The following is a 26,599-nucleotide window of genomic DNA, read 5'->3' as shown; positions in this document are numbered from 1 at the left end:
CATAGGGAGCAGTTTTACAGTAGTTATATTCTTGTACATAGGGGGCAGTATTATAGTAGTTATATTCTTGTACATATGGGCAGTATTATAGTCGTTATATTCTTGTACTTAGGGAGCAGTATGATGGTAGTTATATTCTTGTACATAGGGAGCAGTATTATAGTAGTTATATTCTCGTACATAGGGGTAGTTTTATAGTAGTTATATACCTGTACATAGGGAGCAGTATTATAGTAGTTATATTCTCGTACATAGGGATAGTATTATAGTAGTTATATTCTTGTACATAGGAGCAGTATTATAGTAGTTATATTCTTGTACATTGGGGGCAGTATTATAGTAGTTATATTCCTGTACATAGGGAGCAGTATTATAGTAGTTATATTCTCGTACATAGGGGCAGTATTATAGTAGTTATATACCTGTACATAGGGAGCAGTATTATAGTAGCTATATTCTCGTACATAGAGGCAGAATTATAGTAGTTATATTCTTGTACATATGGGCAGTATTACAGTCGTTATATTCTTGTACATAGGGAGCAGTTTTACAGTAGTTATATTCTTGTACATAGGGGGCAGTATTATAGTAATTATATTCTTGGGCATAGGGAGCAGTATTATAGTAGTTATATTCCTATACATAGGGAACAGTATAATAGTAGTTAAATTCTTGTACATAGGGGTAGTATTAAAGTAGTTATATTCTTGTACATAGGAGCAGTATTATAGTAGTAATATTCTTGTACATAGGGGCAGTATTATAGTAGTTATTTTCTTGTACATAGGGGTAGTATTATAGTAGTTATATTCTTGTACATAGGGGCAGTATTATAGTAGGTATATTCTGGTACATAGGGGGCAGTATTATAGTAGTTATATTCTTGTACATATGGGCAGTATTATAGTCGTTATATTCTTGTACTTAGGGAGCAGTATTATAGTACTTATATTCTTGTACATAGGGGGCAGTATTATAGAAGTTTTATTCCTGTACATAGTGAACAGTATAATAGTAGTTATATTCTTGTACATAGGGGCAGTATTATAGTAGTTATATTTTTGTACATAGGGGCAGTATTATAGTGGTTATATTTTTGTACATTAGAGCAGTATTAGAGTAGGTATATTCTTGTACATAGAGGGCAGTATTATAGAAGTTATATTCCTGTACATAGTGAACAGTATAATAGTAGTTATATTCTTGTACATAGGGGACAGTATTATAGTAGTTATATTCTTGTACATAGGGGCAGTATTATAGTGGTTATATTCTTGTACATTAGAGCAGTATTAGAGTAGGTATATTCTTGTACATAGGGGGCAGTATTATAGTAGTTATATTCTTGTACATAGGGATAGTATTATAGTAGTTATATTCTTGTACATAGAAGCAGTATTATAGTAGTTATATTCTTGTACATAGGAGCAGTATTATAGTAGTTATATTCTTGTACATAGGGGAAGAATTATAGTAGTTATATTCTTGTACATAAGGGCAGTATTATAGTAGTTATATTCTTGTACAAAGGAGCAGTATTATAGTAGTTATATTCTTGTACATAGAGAGCAGTATTATAGCGGTTATATTGTTGTACATAAGAGCAGTATTATAGTAGTTAAATTGTTTTACATAGGGGCAGTATTATAGTAGTTATATTCTTGTACAAAGGGGGCAGTATTATAGTAGTTATATTCCAGTATAAAGGGGCAGTATTTTAGTAGTTATATTTTTGTACAAAGGGGGTAGTATTCTAATAGTTATATTCTTGTACATAGGAACAGTATTATAGTAGTTATATTCTTGTTAATAACAGCAGTATTATAGTATTTATGTTCTTGTACATATGGGCAGTATTATAGTAGTTATATTCTTGTACACAGGAGCAGTATTATAGTAGTTATATTGTTGTACATAGGAGCAGTATTATAGTAGTTATATTCTTGTACATAGGAGCATTATTATAGCAGTTATATACTTGTACATAGGGAGCAGTATTATAATAGTTATATTCTTGTACAAAGGGGGCAGTTTTATAGTAGTTATATTCTTGTACATAATACGCAGTATTATAGTATTTATATTTTTGTACTTAGGGGAAGTGTTATAGTAGTTATATTCTTGTACATAGGAGCAATATTATAGTAGGTATAATCTGGTACATAGGGGGCAGTATTATAGTATTTATATTCTTGTACATAGGGGGCAGTATTATAGTAGTTATATTCCTGTACATAGTGAACAGTATAATAGTAGTTATATTCTTGTACATAGGGGCAGTATTATAGTAGTTATATTCTTGTACATAGAGGACAGTATTATAGTAGTTATATTCTTGTACATAGGAGCAGTATTATAGTAGTTATATTCTTGTACTTAGGGGACAGTAATATAGTAGTTACATTCTTGTACATAGGGGCAGTATTATAGTGGTTATAATCTTGTACATTAGAGCAGTATTATAGTAGATATATTCTTGTACATAGGGGGCAGTATTATAGTAGTTATATTCTTGTACATAGGGATAGTATTATAGTAGTTATATTCTTGTACATAGAAGCAGTATTATAGTAGTTATATTCTTGTACATAGGAGCAGTATTATAGTAGTTATATTCTTGTACATAGAGAGCAGTATTATAGCGGTTATATTGTTGTACATAAGAGCAGTATTATAGTAGTTATATTGTTGTACATAGGGTCAGTATTTTAGTAGTTATATTTTTGTACAAAGGGGGTAGTATTCTAATAGTTATATTCTTGTACATAGGAACAGTATTATAGTAGTTATATTCTTGTTAATAACAGCAGTATTATAGTATTTATGTTCTTGTACATATGGGCAGTATTATAGTAGTTATATTCTTGTACATAGGAGCAGTATTATAGTAGTTATATTCTTGTACATAGGAGCATTATTATAGCAGTTATATACTTGTACATAGGGAGCTGTATTATAATAGTTATATTCTTGTACAAAGGGGGCAGTTTTATAGTAGTTATATTCTTGTACATAATACGCAGTATTATAGTATTTATATTTTTGTACTTAGGGGAAGTGTTATAGTAGTTATATTCTTGTACATAGGAGCAATATTATAGTAGGTATAATCTGGTACATAGGGGGCAGCATTATAGTATTTATATTCTTGTACATAGGGGGCAGTATTATAGTAGTTATTTTCCTGTAAATAGTGAAAGGTATAATAGTAGTTATATTCTTGTACATAGGGGCAGTATTATAGTAGTTATATTCTTGTACATAGAGGACAGTATTATAGTAGTTATATTCTTGTACATAGGAGCAGTATTATAGTAGTTATATTCTTGTACATAGGAGCAGTATTATAGTAGTTATATTCTTGTACTTAGGGGACAGTATTATAGTAGTTACATTCTTGTACATAGGGGCAGTATTATAGGGGTTATAATCTTGTACATTAGAGCAGTATTATAGTAGATATATTCTTGTACATAGTGGGCAGTATTATAGTAGTTATATTCTTGTACATAGGGATAGTATTATAGTAGTTATATTCTTGTACATAGAAGCAGTATTATAGTAGTTATATTCTTGTACATAGGAGCAGTATTATAGTAGTTATATTCTTGTACATAGGGGAAGAATTATAGGAGTTATATTCTTGTACATAAGGGCAGTAATATAGTAGTTATATTCTTGTACATAGGGTAAGTATTATAGTAGTTATATTCTTGTACATAGGGAGCAGTTTTATACTAGTTATATTCCTGTACATAGTGAACAGTATTATAGCGGTTATATTGTTGTACAAAAGAGCTGTATTATAGTAGTTATATTGTTGTACATAGGGGCAGTATTATAGTAGTTATATTCTTGTACAAAGGGGGCAGTATTATAGTAGTTATATTCCAGTATAAAGGGGCAGTATTTTAGCAGTTATATTTTTGTACAAAGGGGGTAGTATTCTAATAGTTATATTCTTGTACATAGGAACAGTATTATAGTAGTTATATTCTTGTTAATAACAGCAGTATTATAGTATTTATGTTCTTGTACATATGGGCAGTATTATAGTAGTTATATTCTTGTACATAGGAGCAGTATTATAGTAGTTATATTCTTGTACATAGGAGCAGTATTATAGTAGTTATATTCTTGTACATAGGAGCATTATTATAGCAGTTATATACTTGTACATAGGGAGCAGTATTATAATAGTTATATTCTTGTACAAAGGGGGCAGTTTTATAGTAGTTATATTCTTGTACATAATACGCAGTATTATAGTATTTATATTTTTGTACTTAGGGGAAGTGTTATAGTAGTTATATTCTTGTACATAGGAGCAATATTATAGTAGGTATAATCTGGTACATAGGGGGCAGTATTATAGTATTTATATTCTTGTACATAGGGGGCAGTATTATAGTAGTTATACTCCTGTACATAGTGAACAGTATAATAGTAGTTATATTCTTGTACATAGGGGCAGTATTATAGTAGTTATATTCTTGTACATAGAGGACAGTATTATAGTAGTTATATTCTTGTACATAGGAGCAGTATTATAGTAGTTATATTCTTGTACATAGGAGCAGTATTATAGTAGTTATATTCTTGTACTTAGGGGACAGTATTATAGTAGTTACATTCTTGTACATAGGGGCAGTATTATAGTGGTTATAATCTTGTACATTAGAGCAGTATTAAAGTAGATATATTCTTGTACATAGGGGGCAGTATTATAGTAGTTATATTCTTGTACATAGGGATAGTATTACAGTAGTTATATTCTTGTACATAGAAGCAGTATTATAGTAGTTATATTCTTGTACATAGGAGCAGTATTATAGTAGTTATATTCTTGTACATAGAGAGCAGTATTATAGCGGTTATATTGTTGTACATAAGAGCAGTATTATAGTAGTTATATTGTTGTACATAGGGTCAGTATTATAGTAGTTATATTCTTGTACAAAGGGGACAGTATTATAGTAGTTATATTCCAGTATAAAGGGGCAGTATTTTAGTAGTTATATTTTTGTACAAAGGGGGTAGTAATCTAATAGTTATATTCTTGTACATAGGAACAGTATTATAGTAGTTATATTCTTGTTAATAACAGCAGTATTATAGTATTTATGTTCTTGTACATATGGGCAGTATTATAGTAGTTATATTCTTGTACATAGGAGCAGTATTATAGTAGTTATATTCTTGTACATAGGAGCGTTATTATAGCAGTTATATACTTGTACATAGGGAGCAGTATTATAATAGTTATATTCTTGTACAAAGGGGGCAGTTTTATAGTAGTTATATTCTTGTACATAATACGCAGTATTATAGTATTTATATTTTTGTACTTAGGGGAAGTGTTATAGTAGTTATATTCTTGTACATAGGAGCAATATTATAGTAGGTATAATCTGGTACATAGGGGGCAGTATTATAGTATTTATATTCTTGTACATAGGGGGCAGTATTATAGTAGTTATATTCCTGTAAATAGTGAACAGTATAATAGTAGTTATATTCTTGTACATAGGGACAGTATTATAGTAGTTATATTCTTGTACATAGAGGACAGTATTATAGTAGTTATATTCTTGTACATAGGAGCAGTATTATAGTAGTTATATTCTTGTACATAGGAGCAGTATTATAGTAGTTATATTCTTGTACTTAGGGGACAGTATTATAGTAGTTACATTCTTGTACATAGGGGCAGTATTATAGTGGTTATAATCTTGTACATTAGAGCAGTATTATAGTAGATATATTCTTGTACATAGGGGGCAGTATTATAGTAGTTATATTCTTTACATAGGGATAGTATTATAGTAGTTATATTCTTGTACATAGAAGCAGTATTATAGTAGTTATATTCTTGTACATAGGAGCAGTATTATAGTAGTTATATTCTTGTACATAATGGCAGTATTATAGTAGTTATATTCTTGTACATAGGGGAAGAATTATAGTAGTTATATTCTTGTACATAATGGCAGTATTATAGTAGTTATATTCTTGTACATAGGGTAAGTATTATAGTAGTTATATTCTTGTACATAGGGAGCAGTTTTATACTAGTTATATTCCTGTACATAGTGAACAGTATAATAGTAGCTATATTCTTGTACATAGGGGCAGTATTATAGTAGTTATATTCTTGTACATAGGGGACAGTATTATAGTAGTTATATTCTTGTACATAGGAGCAGTATTATAGTAGTTATATTCTTGTACATAGGAGCAGTATTATAGTAGTTATATTCTTGTACATAGGGGACAGTATTATAGTAGTTATATTCTTGTGCATAGGGGCAGTATTATAGTGGTTATATTCTTGTACATTAGAGCAGTTTTATAGTAGGTATATTCTTGTACATAGGGGGCAGTATTATAGTAGTTATATTCTTGTACATAGGGATAGTATTATAGTAGTTATATTCTTGTACATAGAAGCAGTATTATAGTAGTTATATTCTTGTACATAGGAGCAGTATTATAGTAGTTATATTCTTGTACATAGGGGAAGAATTATATTAGTTATATTCTTGTACATAAGGGCAGTATTATAGTAGTTATATTCTTGTACATAGGAGCAGTATTATAGTAGTTATATTCTTGTACATAGAGAGCAGTATTATAGCGGTTATATTGTTGTACATAAGAGCAGTATTATAGTAGTTATATTGTTTTACATAGGGGCAGTATTATAGTAGTTATATTCTTGTACAAAGGGGGCAGTATTATAGTAGTTATATTCCAGTATATAGGGGCAGTATTTTAGTAGTTATATTCTTGTACGTAATACGCAGTATTATAGTATTTATATTTTTGTACATGGAGCAATATTATAGTAGGTATAATCTGGTACATAGGGGGCAGTATTATAGTAGTTATATTCTTGTACATAAGAGCAGTATTAAAGTAGTTATATTTTTGTACATAGGGGCAGTATTATAGTGGTTATATTCTTGTACATAGGGGAAGTATTATAGTTGTTATATTCTTGTACATAGGAGCAGTATTATAGTAGTTGTAATCCTGTATATAGGGGCAGTATTTTAGTAGTTATATTCTTGTACATAGGGGACGTATTATATTAGTTATATTCTTGTACATAGGGAGCAGTATTATATTGGTTATATTCTTGTACATAAGAGCAGTATTATAATAGTTATATTCTTGTACATAGGGGCAGTATTATAGTAGTTATATTCTTGTACAAAGGGGGCAGTATTATAGTAGTTATATTCCAGTATATTGGGTCCAGTATTTTAGTAGTTATATTCTTTTACATAGGAGCAGTATTATAGTAGTTATATTCCTGTTCATAACAGCAGTATTATAGTATTTATGTTCTTGTACATATGGGCAGTATTATAGTAGTTATATACTTGTACATAGGGAGCAGTATTATAGTAGTTATATTCTTGTACAAAGGGGGCAGTTTTATAGTAGTTATATTCTTGTACATAATACGCAGTATTATAGTATTTATATTTTTGTACTTATTGGAAGTGTTATAGTAGTTATATACTTGTACATAGGAGCAATATTATAGTAGGTATAATCTGGTACATAGGGGGCAGTATTATAGTACTTATATTCATGTACATAGGGGGCAGTATTATAGCAGTTATATTCTTGTACATAGGGGACAGTATTATAGTAGTTATATTCTTGGACATAGGAGCAGTATTATAGTAGTTATATTCTTGTACTTAGGGAGCAGTATTATAGTAGTTATATTCTTGTACATAGGGGGCAGTATTATAGTAGTTATATTCTTGTACATAGGAGCAGTATTATAGTAGTTATATTCTTGTACACTGGAGCAGTATTATAGTAGTTATATTCTTGTACATAGGAGCAGTATTATAGTAGTTATATTCTTGTACATAGGGGCAGTATTATAGTCGTTATAATCTTGTACATAAGAGCAGTATTATAGTAGTTATATTTTTGTACATTGGGGGCAGTATTATAGTGGTTATATTCTTGTACATAGGGGAAGTATTATAGTAGTTATATTCTTGTACATAGGAGCAGTATTATAGTAGTTCTAATCCTATATATTGGGGCAGTATTGTAGTAGTTATATTCTTGTACATAGGGGACGTATTATATTGGTTATATTCTTGTACATAAGAGCAGTATTATAATAGTTATATTCTTGTACATAGGTTCAGTATTATAGTAGTTATATTCTTATACATAGGGAGCAGTATTATAGTGGTTATATTGTTGCACATAAGAGCAGTATTATAATAGTTATATTCTTGTACATAGGGGCAGTATTATAGTAGTTATATTCTTATACATAGGGAGCAGTATTATAGTGGTTATATTGTTGCACATAAGAGCAGTATTATAGTAGTTATTGTAACATACCTGGCGGCATCCTTGCATAGTGGTCCATCTCCCATTGTGCAAGAGCGCTCACTTGATCTCCCGTCCAGTCTGCTAGCCTGGCTTCCCTCCATGCTGTCTGCTTGCCTCTGTTTCTGCTGCTTAAGGGCGGCGCCCGATCACTTCCTGCTTCTTGTGGCTGCTGCAGGCACACCCCTTGTGCGTCCTCAGCCTATTGCTGTCTGTCACCTGGTATTTAACCCAGCTCCTCCCTGGAATCCTTGCCTGAGCATTGTGTTCTGTCAGTTGGCTTCTAGTCACTGATGTGCCAGGTCCTGTCTATGTTTCCTGCCTTGCGGTATCCGTTCCCGTGTTTGAACTGTGTCCTGTCTGAACTATCTTCTAGCCTGTTGTCTTCTGCCTATCCTGGAGGCTGTATTTACAGGCCAGTGTGAACACGCTCCTAGCCTGTTCTTTCTGCCTTCTAGGGGCCGCATACCTAGACCCGTTCCTGTATCTTGCCTGTTCCTGTCTGAACACGCTCCTAGCCTGTTCGTTCCGCCTTCTAGGGTCCGCATACCTAGAACTGCTCCTGTATCTTGCTGCTGTGTCTGTTCTTGACTGAATACTCTCCTAGCCTGTTACCTGTTTTTCTCTATGTTCGCATCTTCCCTTTTCCTGCAGTATCTGATCCCGTATCTAACTCCTACTCCTTGTCCCTGTACTCCCGTTTGTGCGTTTAGAGTCCACTCGCTACTTCTTTGCAAGTATCCTGTGTGTACCTGGTTCTGCCTTTCCCTTCCAGTCTGTTCCGTGTGAACAGAGCCCTGTCCCCTCTGCCCTGCCTTGCTCACCGCTTCGGCGGTTCTAGCCCGTGCTGCTTTACTCACCACTCTTGCGGTTTCCACTCTGCTCTGCCTTGCTCACCGCTCTTGCGGTTTCCGCTCTGCTCTGCCTTGCTCGCTGATCCGGCAGTCTCGCTCTGCTCTGACCCTTTGCTCGCTGCTCCGGCAGTCTCGCTCTGACCCTTTGCTCGCTGCTCCGGCAGTCTCGCTCTGCTCTGACCCTTTGCTCGCTGCTCCGGCAGTCTCGCTCTGCTCTGACCCTTAGCTCGCTGCTCCGGCAGTCTCGCTCTGCTCTGACCCTTTGCATGCTGCTCCAACAGTCTCGCTCTGCTCTGACCCTTTTCTCGCTGCTCCGTCAGTCTTGCTCTGCTCTGACCCTTTGCTCGCTGCTTCAGCAGTCTCGTCCTGCTCCTCTCTCGCTCACCGCTCCAGGCGGCCTTGTCCTGCTCTTCTCTCGCTCAACGCTCCAGGTGGTCTCGTCTTGTTCTGCTCTTGCTCGCCGCTCTGGGCGGCCTCACTCTGCTGTTTGTCCACCGCGTCTGCGGTTCTGTTCCTGAGTCCCAGTCTGTACTGGGTCCTATCCACTCGGTGCTCCAACCTGTCGTACCTGCCAGTACCTCCCTGCCTGCATACCAGTCGTGCTTACCAGCATCCGCCAGTCTGCATACCAGCCGTGTCTGCCTATACCCAGCAGTCTGTGTGCCAGCCTAACCTGCCTGTTCCTGTATTCCCCTGTGTGGGTCAACAGCCGTGTCCGGGGTCTGTCCTGGAGTAGCACCTGGTCCCTCTGCTCGGTTCCTCCTTGGTGCACTGGCATCGTATGCCATCGTGCGACCCTGGTCAGATCGGGTGGATACTTAGTTACGCCCCTCCAGGCATTCACTCTCCGGCACAGTCCAGTGGAATCACTACATATACACGCACACGCCAGTCAGTCCGGGCGTGTGCATTACAGCATGCTCAGGCCATGGTTCCCGTTGAGCCCCACGGCCTTCGCTCTCTGAGACGTTTTCCAACGAATACGTGCATCTAGAAGAAATTATTATTTTTTTTGTGCTACAAGCTGATTTCCAGGCGAGTTACGCATCCGTCCAGATGGAGCTTTCTGCACCCGTTCCCGCGCATCCCCCACGGTACTATGGGGATCCAAAGCAAAGCCGTGCGTTTGTATGGCAATGCCTGCTGCACTTCTGGTTCTACGCTCCTGATTTTCCTACCGACCGGATTAAAGCAGGATTTATTATGTCCTACCTGGCGGGTGATGCCTTGAAATGGATCACCCCCCTATGGGAAGCACAGGATCCTATCGTCCTGGACCTACAGGCCTTCCTGGTGGCCTTTCTAATGGTCTTCGATGACTCTAACCCGGAGGCTCCTGCTGAAGCTTCACTTCCCAATATCCCGGAGCAGCCCCGATGGGTAATGTGTGTGGGTAGCGCACTAGTCCTCCGGCCCGAAGAGACTACTGCTCACCCAGTATCCACACAGGATGACTACGCTCTCTGGAATACTTCTCCCAACCTCAAGAGGCAGTCCAGACGAGCTAGGCATAGAGGCAAGAAGTCACGCCAGGGTCTGTCTTCCCAAAGACCTCCTGATCCCAACCTTGAGGTCCCTGCTGAAGCTTCATTTCCCTGTATCCCGGAGCAGCCCCGACGGGTAATGTGCGTGGGTAGCGCACCAGTTCTCCTGCCCGAAGAGACTTCTGCCCACCTAGAATCCACACAGGAGGGCTTCCTGCACCCGGTATCTGATGCTTCACCCACTTTAACCGGTGAGCCTGTCCAAGGGTACTCCGAAGCAGTGATTACCTCCGAGTCTGTGCATCTCTACTACCTGGCGGAGGACGCCCTGTTGCCTCCTGAATCCTCCGGGATACCACCTGATGACAAATGGAGAGAGACTTCCCTACACCCGGTACCCGATACTTCGTCCGCTCCGTCCTGTGAGCCTGACAATGGGTACCTCAAAGCGGTAGTTAACCCCGAGTCTCTACACCCCTCCGACCAGGCGGAGGACCTCCAGTTGTCTCCAGAACCCTTCGGGGTGCTACCTGGTAGCGAATGGACAGAGTCTTCCCTATACTCTGTACCTGATACCTCGCCCGCTTCGTCCAGTGAGTCCTCCCTAGTGTACTCTGAAGCAGAAGTTATCCCCGAGTCTCTACACGCCTCCGACCAGGCGGAGGACCTCCAGTTGTCTCCTGAACCCTTCAGGGTGCTACCTGATAGCGAATGGACAGAGACTCTCCTATACTCGGTACCTGATACCTCGGCCGCTTCTTCCAGTGAGTCCGACCTAGTGTACTCCGAAGCAGAGGTTACCCCCGAGTCTCTGCACTCTTCCGACCTGGCGGAGGACCCCCAGTTGTTTCCTGAATCCTCTGGGGTACCACCAGATAACAAAGAGACAGTGATTTTTCTACACCTTGTACCTGATACCTCACCCATTTCATCCTGTGAGCTTGACAAGATGTACACGGAAGCAGAGGTTACCCCCGAGTCTCTGCACCCCTCCAACCCGGCGGAGGACTTCCAGTTGTCTCCTGAACCCTTTGGGGTGCTACCTGATAATAAGTGGAGAGAGACTTCCTTGTGTGCTGTTCCTAGTACTCCACCCATTTCGTCTGTTGCTGAGGATGGCTGGATAGGAGGTAGCATCCTAGCTACTCAGATAAGACCAGTTTTTCCTGTGGACAGTGGAAGTGATCTCCTTGAAGTGAAGGATTGGCCCTCGAATTCCCTGCGGAACATTCTGGCAGGCCTGAAGAAGAGGGGGCATAAGGGGGGGGGTACTGTAACATACCTAGCGGCGTCCTTGCATAGTGGTCCATCTCCCACTGTGCAAGAGCGCGCACTTGATCTCCAGTCCAGTTTGCTAGCCTGGCTTCCCTCCATGCTGTCTGCTTGCCTCTGTTTCTGCTGCTTAAGGGCGGCGCCCGATCACTTCCTGCTTCTTGTAGCTGCTGCAGGCACACCCCTTGTGCGTCCTCAGCCTATTGCTGTCTGTCACCTGGTATTTAACCCAGCTCCTCCCTGGAATCCATGCCTGAGAGTTGTGTTCTGTCAGTTGGCTTCTAGTCACTGATGTGCCAGGTCCTGTCTATGTTTCCTGCCTTGCGTTATCAGTTCCCGTGTCTGAACTGTGTCCTGTCTGAACTATCTTCTAGCCTGTTGTCTTCTGCCTATCCTGGAGGCTGTATTTCCAGGCCAGTGTGAACACGCTCCTAGCCTGTTCGTTCCGACTTCTAGGGGCCGCATACCTAGAACCGCTCCTGTATCTTGCTGCTGTGTCTGTTCTTGTCTGAATACTCTCCTAGCCTGTTACCTGTTTTTCTCTATGTTTGTACCTTCCCTTTTTCTGCAGAATCTGATCCCGTACCTAACGCCTACTCGATGTCCCTGTACTTCCGTTTGTGAGTTTAGAGTCCACTCGCTACTTCATTGCAAGTATCCTGTGTGTACCTGGTTCTGCCTTTCCCTTCCAGTCTGTTCCGTGTGAACAGAGCCCTGTCCCCTCTGCTTTGCCTTGCTCACCACTCCGGCGGTTCCTGCCTGCTCTGCCTTGCTCACCGCTTTGGCGGTTCTAGCCTGTGCTGCTTTACTCACCGCTCTTGCGGTTTCCACTCTGCTCTGTCTTGCTCACCGCTCTTGCGGTTTCCGCTCTGCTCTGCCTTGCTCACCGCTCTTGCAGTTTCCGCTCTGCTCTGCCTTGCTCGCTGCTCCGGCAGTCTCGCTCTGCTCTGACCCTTTGCTCGCTGCTCCGGCAGTCTCGTTCTGCTCTGACCCTTTGCTCGCTGCTCCGGCAGTCTCGCTCTGCTCTGACCCTTTTCTCGCTGCTCCGGCAGTCTCGCTCTGCTCTGACCCTTTGCTCGCTGCTCCGGCAGTCTCGCTCTGCTCTGACCCATTGCTCGCTGCTTCGGCAGTCTCGTCCTGCTCCTCTCTCGCTCACCGCTCCAGGCGGCCTTGCCCTGCACTTCTCTCGCTCACAGTTCCGGGCGGTCTCGTCTTGTTCTGCTCTTGCTCGCCGCTCTGGGCGGCCTCACTCTGCTGTTTGTCCACCGCATCTGCGGTTCTGTTCCTGAGACCCAGTCTGTACTGGGTCCTATCCCCTCGGTGCTCCAAACTGTCGTACCTGCCAGTACCTCCCTGCCTGCATACCAGTCGTGCTTACCAGCATCCGCCAGTCTGCATACCAGCCGTGTCCGCCTATACCCAGCAGTCTGTGTGCCAGCCTAACCTGCCTGTTCCTGTATTCCCCTGTGTGGGACAACAGCCGTGTCCGGGATCTGTCCTGGAGTAGCACCTGGTCCCTCTGCTCGGTTCCTCCTTGGTGCACTGGCGTCGTATGCCAACGTGCGACCCTGGTCGGATCGGGTGGATACTTAGTTACGCCCCTCCAGGCATTCACTCTCCGGCAAGGTCCAGTGGAATCACTACATATACACGCACACGCCAGTCAGTCCGGGCGTGTGCATTACAGTTATATTCTTGTACATAGGAGCAGTATTATAGTAGTTATATTCTTGTACATAGGGGCAGTATTATATTGTTATATTCTTGTACATAGGGGGCAGTATGATAGTAGCTATATTCTTGTACATAGGAGCAGTATTATAGTAGTTATATTCTTGTACATAGGGGCAGTATTATATTGTTATATTCTTGTACATAGGGGGCAGTATGATAGTAGCTATATTCTTGTACATAGGAGCAGTATTATAGTAGTTATATTCTTGTACATAGGAGCAGTATTATAGTAGTTATATTCCTGTACATAGGGAGAAGTATTATAGTAGTTATATTCTCGTACATAGGGGAAGTATTAAAGTAGTTATATTCTTGTACATAGGAGCAGTATTATAGTAGTTATATTCTTGTACATATGGGCAGTATTATAGTCGTTATATTCCTGTACATATTGAGCAGTTTTATAGTAGTTATATTCCTGTACATAGGGAGCAGTTTTATAGTAGTTATATTCTTGTACATAGGGGGCAGTAATATAGTAGTTATATTATTGTACATAGGAGCAGTATTATAGTAATTATATTCCTGTACATAGGGAACAGTATAATAGTAGTTATATTTTTGTACATAGGGGCAGTATTATAGTAGTTATATACTTGTACATAGGAGCAGTATTATAATAGTTATATTCTTGTACATAGGGGCAGTATTATAGTAGTTATATTCTTGTACATAGGGGCAGTATTATAGTAGTTATATTATTGTACATACGGGCAGTATTATAGTAGTTATATTCTTGTACATAGGGGGCAGTATTATAGTAGTTATATTATTGTACATAGGGGCAGTATTATAGTAGTTATATTCTTGTACACAGGGAGCAGTATTATAGTAGTTATATTCTTGTACATAGGAGCAGTATTATAGTAGTTATATTCTTATACATAGGGGAAGTATTATAGTGGTTCTATTCTTGTACATAGGAGCAGTATTATAGTAGTTATATTCCTGTACATGGGGAGAAGTATTATAGTAGTTATATTCTCGTACATAGGGGCAGTATTATAGTAGTTATATTATTGTACATAGGGGCAGTATTATAGCACTAATATTCTTGTATATAGGGGGCAGTACTATAGTAGTTATATTCTTGTACATAGGGGGCAGCATTACTGTAGTTCTATTCTTGTACATAGGGGCAGTATTATAGCAGTTATATTCTTGTATATAGGAGCAGTATTATATTAGTTATATTCTTGTACATAGCAGCAGTATTATAGTAGTAATATTATAGTACATAGGGGCAGAATTATTGTAGCTATATTTTTGTACATAGGGGGCAGTATTATAGTAGTTATTATCCTGTACATAGGGGCAGTATTATAGTGGTTATATTCTTGTACATAGGAGCAGTACTATAGTAGTTATATTCTTGTACATAGGGGGCAGTATTATATTAGTTATATTCTTGTACATAAGGACAGTATTATAGTAGTTATATTCTTGTACATAGGAGCAGTATTATAGTAGTTATATTCTTCTACATAGGGGAAGTATTATAGTAGTTATATTCTTGTCCATAGGAGCAGTATTATAGTAGTTATATTCCTGTACATAGGGAGCAGTATTATAGTAGTTATATTCTTGTACATATGGGCAGTATTATAGTCGTTATATTGTGGTACATAGGGGGCAGTATTATAGTAGTTATATTCTTGTACATATGGGCAGTATTATAGTCGTTATATTGTTGTACATAGGGGCAGTATTATAGTAGTTATATTGTTGTACATATGGGCAGTATTATAGTCATTATATTGTTGTACATAGGGGGCAGTATTATAGAAGTTATATTCTTGTTCATAGGGAGCAGTATTATAGTAGTTATATTCTTGTACATAGGGAGCAGTATTATAGTAAATATATTCCTGTACATAGTGAACAGTATAATAGTAGTTATATTCTTGTACATAGGGGCAGTATTATAGTAGTTATATTCTTGTACATAGGAGCAGTATTATAGTAGTTATATTCTTGTACATAGGGGCAGTATTATAGTAGATATATTCTTATATAGGGGGCAGTATTATAGTAGTTATATTCTTGTACATAGGAGCAGTATTATAGTAGTTATATTCTTGTACATAGGGGATGTATTATAGTAAGTCATATTCTTGTACATAGGGGGCAGTATTATAGTAGTTATATTCTTGTACATAGGGGAAGAATTATAGTAGTTATATTCTTGTACATAAGGACTGTATTATAGTAGTCATATTCTTGTACATAGGGGAAGTATTATAGTAGTTAAATTCTTGTACATAGGGGGCAGTATCATAGTAGTTATATTCTTGTACATAGGGACAGTATTATAGTAATTATATTCTTGTACATAAGTGCAGTATTATAGTAGTTATATTCTTGTACATAGGAGCAGTATTATAGTGGTTATATTCTTGTACATAGGGGAAGTATTATATTAGTTATATTCTTGTACATAGGGGCAGTATTATAGTAGTTATATTCTTGTACATAGGAGCAGTATTATAGTAGTTATATTCTTGTACATAGGGGCAGTATTATAGTAGATATATTCTTATATAGGGGGCAGTATTATAGTAGTTATATTCTTGTACATAGGAGCAGTATTATAGTAGTTATATTCTTGTACATAGGGGATGTATTATAGTAAGTCATATTCTTGTACATAGGGGGCAGTATTATAGTAGTTATATTCTTGTACATAGGGGAAGAATTATAGTAGTTATATTCTTGTACATAAGGACTGTATTACAGTAGTCATATTCTTGTACATAGGGGAAGTATTATAGTAGTTAAATTCTTGTACATAGGGGGCAGTATCATAGTAGTTATATTCTTGTACATAGGGACAGTATTATAGTAATTATATTCTTGTACATAAGTGCAGTATTATAGTAGTTATATTCTTGTACATAGGAGCAGTATTATAGTGGTTATATTCTTGTACATAGGGGAAGTATTATATTAGTTATATTCCTGTACATAGGGAGCAGTATTATAGTAGTTATATTCTTGGACATAGGAGCAGTATTATAGTAGTTATATTCCTGTACATAGGGAGCAGTATTATAGTAGTTATATTCTTGTACATAGGGGGCAGTATTATAGTAGTTATATTCTTGTACATAGGGAGCAGTATTATAGTAGTTATATTCTTGCACATAGGAGCAGTATTATAGTAGTTATATTCCTGTACATAGGGAGCAGTATTATAGTAGTTATATTCTTGCACATAGGGGGCAGTATTATAGTAGTTATATTCTTGTACATAGGGGGCAGTATTATAGTAGATATAATCTCGTACATAGGGGCAGTATTATAGTAGCTATATTCTTGTACATATGGGCAGTATTATAGTCGTTATATTCTTGTACATAGCGAACAGTATTATAGTAGTTATATTCTTGTACATAGGGGCCAGTATTATAGTAGTTATATTCTTATATATAGGGAGTAGTATTATAGTAGTTATATTCTTGTACATAGGAGGCAGTATTATAATAGTTATATTCTTGTACATAGTGAACAGTATAATAGTAGTTATATTCTTGTACATAGGAGCAGTATTATAGTAGTTATATTCTTTACATAGGGGAAGTATTATAGTAGTTATATTCTTGTACATAGGAGCAGTATTATAGTAGGTATATTCTTGTACATAGGGGGCAGTATTATAGTAGTTATATTCTTGTAGATAGGGACAGTATTATAGTAGTTATATTCTTGAACATAAGAGCAGTATTATAGTAGTCATGTTCTTGTACATAGGAGCAGAATTATAGTATTTATATTCCTGTTTAATGGGACAGTATTTTAGTAGGTATATTCTTGTACATAGGGGCAGTATTAAAGCAGTTATATTCCTGTACATAGGAGCAGTATTATAGTAGTTATATTCTTGTACATCGGGGGCAGTATTATAGAAGTTATATTCTTCTACATAGGGGAATTATTATAGTAGTTATATTCTTGTACATAGGGGGCAGTATTATAGCAGTTATATTCTTGTGCAAAGGGGTAGTATTAAAGTGGTTATATTCTTGTACATAGGAGCAGTATTATAGTAGGTATATTCTTGTACATAGGGGGCAGTATTATAGTAGTTATATTATTGTACATAGGGGAAGTATTATAGTAGTTATATTCTTGTACATAGGGGGAAGTATTATAGTAGTTATATTCTTGTGCAAAGGGGTAGTATTAAAGTGGTTATATTCTTGTACATAGGAGCAGTATTAAAGTAGGTATATTCTTGCACATAGGGGGCCGTATTATAGTAGGTATATTCTTGTACATAGGGAGCAGTATTATAGTAGCTATATTCTCGTACATAGGGGCAGTATTATAGTAGTTATATTCTTGTACATATGGGCAGTATTATAGTCGTTATATTCTTGTACATTGGGAGCAGTATTATAGTAGTTATATTCTTGTACATAGGGGAAGTATTATAGTAGTTTTATTCTTGTACATAGGGGCAGTATTAAAGTAGTTATATTCCTGTTTACAGGGACAGTATTTTAGTAGGTATATTCTTGTACATAGGGGAAGTATTATAGTAGTTATATTCTTGTACATAAGGGCTATATTATAATAGTTATATTCCTGTACATAGGCAGCAGTATTATAGTAGTTATATTCTTGTACATAGGGGAAGTATTATAGTAGTTATATTCTTGTACATAAGAGCAGTATTATAGTAGTCGTATTCTTGTATATAGGGGCAGTAATATACTAGTTATATTCCTGTTTACATTGACAGTATTTTAGTAGGTATATTATTGTACATAGGGGAGGTATTATAGTAGTTATATTCTTGTACATAAGGGCTGTATTATAGTAGTTATATTCTTGTCCATAGGGAGCAGTATTATAGTAGTTATATTCTTGTACATAGCGGCAGTATTATAGTAGTTATATTCTTGTACATAGGGAGCAGTATTATAGTTGTTATATTCTTCTACATAGGGGAATTATTATAGTAGTTATATTCTTGTACATAGGGAGCAGTATTATAGTAGTTATATTCTTGTACATAGGAGCAGTATTATAGTAGTTATATTCTTGTACATAGGGGGCAGTATTATAGTAGTTATATTCTTGTACATATGGGAAGTATTATAGTAGTTAAATTCTTGCACATAAGGGCTCTATTATAGTAGTTATATTCTTGTACATTGGGAGCAGCATTATAGTAGTTATATACTTGTACATAGGGGAGGTATTATAGTAGTTATATTCTTTTACATAGGGGCAGTATTATAGTAGTTATATTATTGTACATTGGATCAGTATTATAGTAGTTATATTCCTGTTTACAGGGACAGAATTTTAGTAGCTATATTCTCGTACATGGGGGAAGTATTATAGTAGTTATATTCTTGTATATAGGGAGCAGTATTATAGTAGTTATATTCTTGTACATAGGGAGCAGTATTATAGTAGTTATATTCTTGTACATAGGGGGCAGTATTATAGTAGTTATATTCTTGTACATAGGGGAAGTATTATAGTAGTTATATTCTTGTACATAGGGGGCAGTATTATAGTAGTTATATTCTTGTACATAGGGGGCAGTAATATAGTAGTTATATTCTTGTGCAAAGGGGTAGTATTAAAGTGGTTATATTCTTGTACATAGGAGCATTATTATAGTAGTTAAATTCTTGTACATAGGGGAAGTATTATAGTAGTTATATTCTTGTACATAGGGAGCAGTATTATAGTAGTTATATTCTTGTACATAGGGGAAGTATTATAGTAGTTATATTCTTGTACATAGAGGCAGTATTATAGTAGTTATATTCTTGTACATAGGGGAAGTATTATAGTAGTTATATTCTTGTACATAGGGGGCAGTAATATAGTAGTTATATTCTTGTGCAAAGGGGTAGTATTAAAGTGGTTATATTCTTGTACATAGGAGCATTATTATAGTAGTTAAATTCTTGTACATAGGGGAAGTATTATAGTAGTTATATTCTTGTACATAGGGAGCAGTATTATAGCAGTTATATTCTTGTACATAGGGGAAGTATTACAGTAGTTTATTCTTGTACATAGGGGGCAGTTTTATAGTAGTTATATTCTTGTACATAGGGGGCACTATTATAGTAGTTATATTCTTGTGTATAGGAGCAGTATTATAGTAGTTATATTCTTATATATAGGGGGCAGTATTATAGTATTTATATTCTTGTGCAAAGGGGTAGTATTAAAGTGGTTATATTCTTGTACATAGGAACAGTATTATAGTAGGTATATTCTTGTACATAGGGGGCAGTATTATAGTAGTAATATTCTTGTACATAGGGAGCAGTATTATAGTAGTTATATTCTCGTACATAGGGGCAGTATTATAGTAGTTATATTCTTGTACATAAGAGCAGTATTATAGTAGTTATATTCTTGTACATATGGGCAGTATTATAGTCGTTATATTCTTGTACATAGGGAGCAGTATTATAGTAGTTAAATATTTGTACGTAGGGGAAGTATTATAGTAGTTTTATTCATGTACATAGGGGCAGTATTAAAGTAGTTATATTCCTGTTTACAGGGACAGTATTTTAGTAGGTATATTCTTGTACATAGGTGACGTATTATAGTAGTTATATTCTTGTACGTAAGGGCTGTATTATAGTAGTTATATTCCTGTACATAGGGAGCAGTATTATAGTAGTTATATTCTTGTACATAGGGGAAGTATTATAGTAGTTATATTCTTGCACATAGGGGGCAGTATAATAGTACTTATATTCTTGTGCAAAGGGTTAGTATTATAGTGGTTATATTCTTGTACATAGGAGCAGTATTATACTAGTTATATTCTTGTACATAGGGGGCAGTATTATAGTATATTCTTGTACTTAGGGGGCAGTATTATAGTAGTTATATTCTTGTACATAGGGGGCAGTATTATAGTAGTTATATTCTTGTACATAGGAGCAGTATTATAGTAGTTATATTCTTGTACATATGGGCAGTATTATAGTCGATATATTCTTGTACATAGGGAGCAGTATAATAGTAGTTAAATATTTGTACGTAGGGGAAGTATTATAGTAGTTTTATTCTTGTACATAGGGGCAGTATTAAAGTAGTTATATTCCTGTTTACAGGGACAGTATTTTAGTAGGTATATTCTTGTACATAGGTGAAGTATTATAGTAGTTATATTCTTGTACATAAGGGCTGTATTATAGTAGTTATATTCCTGTACATAGGGAGCAGTATTATAGTAGTTATATTCTTGTACATAGGGGAAGTATTATAGTAGTTATATTCTTGTACATAGGGGGCAGTATAATAGTAGTTATATTCTTGTGCAAAGGGGTAGTATTATAGTGGTTATATTCTTGAACATAGGAGCAGTATTATAGTAGTTATATTCTTGTACATAGGGGGCAGTATTATAGTAGTTATATTCTTGTACTTAGGGGGCAGTATTATAGTAGTTATATTCTTGTAAATAGGGGCAGTATTATAGTAGTTATATTCTTGTACATAGGAGCAGTATTATAGTAGTTGTATTCTTGTACATAGGGAGCAGTATTATAGTAGTTATATTCTTGCACATATGGGGCAGTATTATACTAGTTATATTCTTGTACATAGGAGCAGAATTATAGTAGTTATATTCTTGCACATAGGGACAGTATTATAGTAGTTATATTCTTGTGCATAGGAGCAGTATTATAGTATTTATATTATTGTGCATAAGAGCAGTATTTTAGTAGTTATATTCTTGTACATAGGGGAAGTATTATAGTAGTTATATTCTTGTACATAGGAGCAGTATTATAGTAGATTTATTCCTGTACATAGGGAGCAGTATTATAGTAGTTATATTCTTGTACATAGGGGGCAGTATGATAGTAGTTATATTCTTGTACATATGAGCAGTATTATAGTAGTTATATTCTTATACATAGGGGCAGTATTATAGTAGTTATATTCTTGTACATAGGAGCAGTATTATGGTAGTTATATTCTTGTACATAGGAGCAGTATTATAGTAGTTATATTCTTGTACATAGGGGGCAGTATGATAGTAGTTATATTCTTGTACATAGGAGCAGTATTATAGTAGTTATATTCTTATACATAGGGGCAGTATTATAGTAGTTATATTCTTGTACATAGGAGCAGTATTATGGTAGTTATATTCTTGTACATAGGAGCAGTATTATAGTAGTTATATTCTTGTACATAGGGAGCAGTGTTATAGTAGTTATATTCTTGTACATAGGGGGTAGTATTATAGTAGTTATATTCTTGTACATAGGAGCAGTATTATAGTAGTTATATTCTCGTACATAGGGAGCAGTATTATAGTAGTTATATTCTTCTACATAGGGAGCAGTATTATAGCAGTTATATTCTTCTACATTGGGGCAGTATTATAGTAGTTATATTCTTGTACATAGGGAGCAGTATTATTGTAGTTATATTCTTCTACATAGGGAGCAGTATTATAGCAGTTATATTCTTCTACATTGGGGCAGTATTATAGTAGTTATATTCTTGTACATAGGGAGCAGTATTATAGTAGTTATATTCCTGTACATAGGGAACAGTATAATAGTAGTTATATTCTTGTACATAGGGGCAGTATTATAGTAGTTTTATTCTTGTACATAGGTGCAGAATTTTAGCACTTATATTCTTGTATATAGTTGGCAGTATTATAGTAGTTATATTCTTGTACATAGGGGGCAGTATTATTATCGTTCTATTCTTGTGCATAGTGGGCAGTATTATCTTAGTTATATTCTTGTACATAGGAGCAGTATTATAGTAGTTATGTTCTTGTACATAGGGGCAGTATTATAGTAGTTATATTCTTGTACATAGGGGGCAGTATTATAGTAGTTATATTCTTGTACATAGGGGCAGTATTATAGTAGTTATATTCTTGTACATAGGGGTCAGTATTATAGTAGTTATGTTCTTGTACATAGGGGCAGTATTATAGTAGTTATATTCTTGTACATAGGGGGCAGTATTATCTATATATATAATTGTCTTATCCCGTCTGTCTGTCTGTCTGTCTATCTGTCTGTCTGTCTGTCTGTCTGTCCAGGAAATCCCGCGTCGCTCATTGGTCCGGCAGCGGCCAATCAACGCCGCGGGATTTCTGATAAAAGATGGTGGCCGTTAGCTGCTCATCTGCGGGACAGAGCTGAGCGGCGATGCTGCCGGGAGATGAGCGCCGCGAGGCGCTCATCTCCCGGCCGGCAACAGCAGAAGGAATCCGACCGCCGGACCCATCTGCGGGACGGAGATGCAGCCGGGAGATGAGCGGCGCGAGGCGCTCATCTCCCGGCCGGTATCAGCGGAAGGACCGCCGGCGCCGCTGACCTCCATGCGGAAGGGAGGACCGGGGAGCAGCGCTGCGGGTCGGGATACTTCTGCTGCAAGCGCCCGTTATGTCACTCCCTGAAGAAGCGAGGAGCGAAACGGCGTTGGAGTGGTGTGAGGGGGCCAGGGTATGTTCACTCATTATTTTCTTTATGTTTATGTGGTCTCCCATTTTGGATGTATTATTGAAGTGCTCAGGATCTCCCCATTAGTGAGAGCCTGCACATGGCAGGCATTTAAGAAAATGTATGGCAGCTAATCTTTCCTGAATGGGATTTTTGTGATGAACTAAATTTGATTTTTTCTTAGATGTATTGCACAAGCACTTTACGCTTATTGACTTTGGTGTATATATTATTTCCATCACATTTCCATTTTTTTAAGTGACTACGGATGCCAAATTTATAATAAAGTGGGATTCCTTTGGGCTAATTTGTGTGCTTCTCTTCATATGGCGGTGTTTATAGCAATAAATTAACACATATTGTCTGCTATTTTTACTTAATTTTTCTAAGTTGGGATAAATTGATAAATATATTCTGTGCACTGGCACTTTATATTATATATATTTTTTATATTCTTGATATATATTCACACTATACCGCCACATCTAGATGAGTATGTTTGTTGGAATGGTGACTATGAACAATTTATCTAGTAATTGAATCTATGTGATAGACCCATTTGATGATATAAAAATATTCCTTTTTTTTGTGAGCATCCCCTTTCCCCCTCTTGAGTCTTATTTTAATTGTGTTTTATATTCATTTTTAATTTTAGTCTTGTTGTCTGTTTTTATTTCTTTATGTATTCAATAAAAATTATGTATTAATAATTGTCTATATTGTAGTTCTTTATACCTCTTTGTTGGTTTACTTTGTATGGTTTGAGGTATTTTGTTATATACTTCTTTGAAACCTGTGGTATTTCCTTCTTCTATAGGATCTGTTCTCGCAGCGTAAGTACCCGCACAGGCAGTGCCGCTCCCCGGTCCTCACCAAGACGATTCGATGATTGGTCGCGGTCTTCGGACCCGACCAATCACTGATCTTACTGCAAAAGTTAAACACCGCTGTGCTGATTGGTCGCGGACGCTATTTAAATGTGCCGCCCAAATCGGTGATTGGTCGCGCACAGCATCGGCGACCAATCAGCACAGCGGTGTTTAACTTTAGCGCCAAGATCACTGATTGGTCGCGTGCGGAGAGCGCGACCAATCAGCGAATTGTATTGGTGAGGAGCGGGGAGCGGAATCGTATTAGTGAGGACCGGGGAGCGCCGCTGCCTGTGCGGGTACTTCCACTCAGAGAAGCCGGGAGATGAGCGACTGCTCGCAGCAGAAGTATCCCGACCCGCAGTGCCGCTCCCCGATCCTCCCTTCACACCCTAGCCGCTGATGTCCCCACAGTATCCGCATGGTGTTACAAAGGTCCGGACATTTGTGTTAAAAACCGCTGATTGGTCGCTGGCGCTGCCAGCGACCAATCACCGATTTGGGCGCCAAATTTAAATATCGGCCGCGACCAATTAGCACAGCGGTGTTTAAATCTGGAGCCAAGATCGGTGATTGGTCACGGCCAATATTTAAATTTGGCGCCCAAATCGGTGATTGGTCGCGGGCAGCTCCAGCGACCAATCAGCGATTTTTAACACAAATGTCCGGATCTTTGTAACACCATGCGGATACTGTGGGGACATCAGTGGCTAGGGTGTGAAGGGAGGACCGGGGAGCGGCGTTGCGGGTCCGGATACTTCTGCTGCGAGCGCCCGGTCATATCCCGGCTTCTCGGAGCGGAAGTATCCGCACAGGCAGCGCCGCTGACATCCATGCGGCTAGCGTGTGTAGGGAGGACCGGGGAGCGGCGCTGTGGGTCCGGATACTTCTGCTGCGAGCGCCCGCTCATGTCCTGGCTTCTCGGAGCGGAAGTAGCCGCACAGGCAGCCGCTCCCCGGTCCTCACCAATACGATACGCTGATTGGTCGCGCCCTCACGACGCGACCAATCAGAGATTTGAACGCTGAATTCAAACACACTGTCCGCTGCTTTGTAACACGGCGCGTGACATTTAAAACCTGCTTCTATGATTGGTCGCGGACGCCGCCCGCGACCAATCACAGATTTCCGCGCCAAATTTAAACACGCTTTCCGGCCAATTACCGCAGCATTTCAAATATCTACGCCACGTACGGGAGATAGCACGGCTAACTCCGCCCATGTGGTCATGTGACTCACAAAATGCTCATAACGTACTGAGCAGGTTTTCTCTGTCACACTGTGCGAGGGACTTCTGTCACACTGTGCGAGGGACTTCAGTCACACTGTGCGAGGGACTTCAGTCACACTGTGCGAGGGACTTCTCTCACACTGTGCGAGGGACTTCTGTCACACTGTGTGAGGGACTTCAGTCACACTGTGCGAGGGACTTCAGTCACACTGTGCGAGGGACTTCTGTCACACTGTGCGAGGGACTTCTGTCACACTGTGCGAGGGACTTCTGTCACACTGTGCGAGAGACTTCTGTCAGGTTTACTGAACACGTTCTGCCAGTGACAGCACGCTGAAGAGATACTTCTTTACGCTTCCTGTTTTATAATGGGTCGTAAGCGAAAATACGCCACGAAGGAAGACAGAAAAGCAGCAGAAGCAGCAAGAAAACGACAACGTCGAGAGCAACAGACACCACAACATACTGCCGCCAGACAAGCCCAGGATGCAGAAGCTCACAAAAAACGTCGGGAACAGGAGATACCGCAACACACTGCCGCCAGACAAGCCCAGGATGCGGAAGCTCACCAAAAACGCCGGGAACAGGAGACACCGCAACACACTGCCGCCAGACAAGCCACGGATGTGGAATCTCACCAAAATCGCCGGGAACAGGAGACACCACAACACACTGCCAGCAGACAAGCCCAGGATGCGGAAGCTCACAGAAAATTTCAGAAGCAGGAGACAACACCACACACTGCCGCCCGACAAGCACAGGATGCGGAATCTCAACAAAAACTCCGGGAACAAGAGACACCACAACACACTGTCGCCAGACAAGCCCAGGATGCGGAATCTCACAGACAACGTCGGAAACAGGAGACAACACAACACACTGTCGCCAGACAAGCCCAGGATGTGGAATCTCACAGACAACGTCGGAAACAGGAGACACCACAAGACACTGCCGCCAGACAAGCACAGGATGCGGAATCTCACAAACAACGTCGGGAACGGGAAACACCGCAACACACTGCGGCTAGACACGAACACGATGCAGAATCCCATAGACAATGTCGTCTGAATGAATCTCCAGAATCCAGGACAAACCAAGAACAACACGATCGACAAATTTATCAAAAAAGAATGCTCTACCAACTAAGGCAAACCCAGCAGAACATTCAACAACTTGCACGTTACGTAACAGACAATGAAACTATCATTATTCAACACTACTGTGGGAAGATGAATGTAGTTTGTTCAAAATGCGAATCTATGAATTTTATCGAGGAAAAACCATCTGACAATCAGTTTACTCAATGCTGTCA

The sequence above is a fragment of the Phyllobates terribilis genome, unplaced genomic scaffold (genome assembly GCF_046119375.1).
Source record: "Phyllobates terribilis strain yellow unplaced genomic scaffold, ASM4611937v1 Scaffold_7__3_contigs__length_470593459, whole genome shotgun sequence".
Lineage (NCBI taxonomy): Eukaryota > Metazoa > Chordata > Amphibia > Anura > Dendrobatidae > Phyllobates > Phyllobates terribilis.
The sequence above is the reverse complement of the archived record's forward strand: the minus strand, read 5'-3'. Positions refer to the sequence as shown.